The sequence below is a fragment of the Octopus bimaculoides genome, chromosome 5, assembly GCF_001194135.2.
Source record: "Octopus bimaculoides isolate UCB-OBI-ISO-001 chromosome 5, ASM119413v2, whole genome shotgun sequence".
NCBI lineage: Eukaryota > Metazoa > Mollusca > Cephalopoda > Octopoda > Octopodidae > Octopus > Octopus bimaculoides.
Window position 1 is genome coordinate 36,649,809 of NC_068985.1, and position 3,067 is coordinate 36,652,875.

The following is a 3,067-nucleotide window of genomic DNA, read 5'->3' on the forward strand; positions in this document are numbered from 1 at the left end:
CTCAATAAAAGCTGATTTGGAGCTAAATAACAGCAAGAAGAGAAAGACTTACCGTGATCCTGTGGATGATAAGGGGAGAAGCCTAACTTGAAAATATATGAAAAATATAAAAAGAAACGAGAAATTTTAGGAAAATAAGATATTGAGAAAACTGAAGCTATACTACAAATGAAAAAATTGAGGCATAAGATCGTGGCAAAAGTCTTCTGGATAAGAAGACTTAAAAAATGCCAGCTCTTCTTTCAAAAGAATAAGTATTTGAAAAAAAAAAATCAAAAACAGAATATTCCGCCGGGAAATTAATGAAAATAACTTTATAATGGAATCTAAGCCAACAACAAAAGAAATTTAATCGCATTGATGGAACATATGGGAGTAAGGAACAGAACTAAGAATAATGGATACACACACACACACACACACACACACACACAAAAGGTTGGAAATTTGCCGGTGAGTGAAACGTCTACACATTCATTTGAACTGCTAAATCTAACAGCCAACTCTCTCTACGATTACATCATGTCTTCTTAAGAAAAGGAAGGATGCATTGGATAACGCAGTCATGTACACATAAAAGAACTATAAGGTAAAAACTAGAATGTACTTGGAAAAGTATGATATAGCATAATCAGCGGAGAATTTACCAGTATAATTAAATCTGATAGCAACTGGGAGATTCTTGGAATTGGTAAGGTCTCTAATATTTTGGCGATACGAAACAGAAGTCAAAATCTTTTTAGACTCCATTAACGGTTATTTGAAACCCTAATAAGCTATCTTATTTGGCACACACACTCTCTCCCTCCCAGTTAAATGTTATCCTTGGTTGAATAACTAACACGAAGGACATGACTGGAACAACTTTCATTATAAGCTTACTGGATCAGGGTTGACCTGGGATTAAATAACAACTACAACAATTCAAAATTTATTGATTAACGAAGATAAGGCTCCATCACAGATATAACCTTTATGGAATAGACTAGGCATGGGCAAAGTGCAATTCTTGGGACTTTCGAGATGGTACACCTAACTAAGAATTATCCTGAAAGTCTTTTAATAGTGCAGCCCGCTTGATGATGAGACATATCTAATGCGGCCTGCTTCTCGAAAAAGGTTGCCCATGTCTGACTTAGACGACACAAAAAATTAGAGGAAATGACAGAATTATCTAGGCATAGCTGTGTGGGAAAGAATCTTGCTTCATAACCATATAGTTCTGGGTTCTATTCCACTGCGCGGCACCTCGGAAAATTTTTTCTACTACATCTTCGGGCTGGCAAAGGAATTTGGTAAAAGGAAATTGGGTGAAGACTCATAGTGTGTGTGTGTGTGTGTTTCACTACTGCTTGACAACCGGTGCTAATTTGTTTATGTTTCCGTAACTTAACGGTTCTGCAAATGAGACCGATAGAAGTATCAAGCTTAAAGCAAGTACTGGAGTCGATTTGTTCGACAAAACCTATCAAACAAGTAAAAGACAGAAGGTAGCAATTCAATAAACAGAGAAGTACTGGGATTGATATTATCAGGTAAAAATATTTGTACGTGGCGCTCCAGCTAGGCCGCAATTTAATGATTGAAACTGGTGAAAGAATATGAGATACACAATGTTTCGAATGCGGCAAATAGAAGACAAAAATATCTGCGAGAAACAAGATAATACAATTGAAATAATGTAATTGTTGCTCAATTAGTGAGAAGATATTTTGCCACTACTTTGAAACCAGATAAAAAGGAAACAAAAGACAACCCCCCCCCCCAAAAAAAAAACTATGGGAACACGTTATATAAAGACCGGAGAAATACAGACGAAACATTTGTTTATCTGCCAAATATATATAACACGTACACAAACAAAGAAATGAAACTGTAATGTGAAATTCAATTTAGCTGTCCATAAACTTAGTATGAAAATGTGACATAGACAAAAAATGTTTATCAGATTAACAAGTAGAAGGCAATGCAAAAACCCTCAACGACACATAATTTCAAGATAACAAAGAAACAAGACTGTACTAACACCTCGATATAGATGTACTAAAGAATAAACAAAAACAAGAAAGTAGTTAAATAAGAATATATTAATATATAATAACCCCTACACGAACACACCACGAATTCACACACACGTTTGATATTTTTTTAGAAGAAGCAGAAAACGACAAAGAAATTAATTAAAAATATTGTAAGCATAGCGAAACCGAAATATGAAAAGAGGAAAGAATATATATAAATTTAAAGTAAAATGTGGTGGTTAGTTGAAGTGGTGGAGCAGAGTTGCATGAAAATCCATTGTAACGTTAGTTTATGTTCGGTGTTCATATTCCGAATGAATTTAGGCTCACTCTTACTATGTTGGATAAAATTGAAGTTCATCTTTGCGATGTTGACAAAATAAATATCAGTTAAAATTAGACGTTGGTATAATGGACTGTACCATTGTAGATAGTGTCCCTTCATGACTGTATTCCAATGGCTGAAACCAGTAGGATTATAAAAGGATAAGGAAACTATTAAAAGTCAACCTGCCGCCCGAATCCTAGTCACAAGTAGGTATTGAGATTTTATTTGACGACCGAATACAGATCAAAAAACCACTTTGCTAGTTAAAAAACAAAACACATCACAGATATGTTGAAATGTCCAGACAGTACAATAGAAATAAAAGAGAAAAGTACAGTATATAGAAGCAATTAAACAAATATCGAACAAATGTTAGGATGGTGTTTAGTAACATCCAGCATCAAATAACTCATAACACATAATAGTGTTGCAGGTAATTCAATACGGGATCTGATCAAAAGATATCAAGTCATTTGTTATCGTATACTATGGGATATATATGCTACGAAAGGTGAGAATGGATTCGATATTGCCACGAAGGACCAAACACAACATCGATAAATACGTCAAGATTATAAAACAAAATCATTGCAATCAGAAAGGTTAAAAATGGATAAAATATAATGAAAGCATCTGCAATTTGAAATATTTTGTGCTTTTAATTAGAAATTAAAAACAAAACAAATATATATATATATATATATATATACATATATAT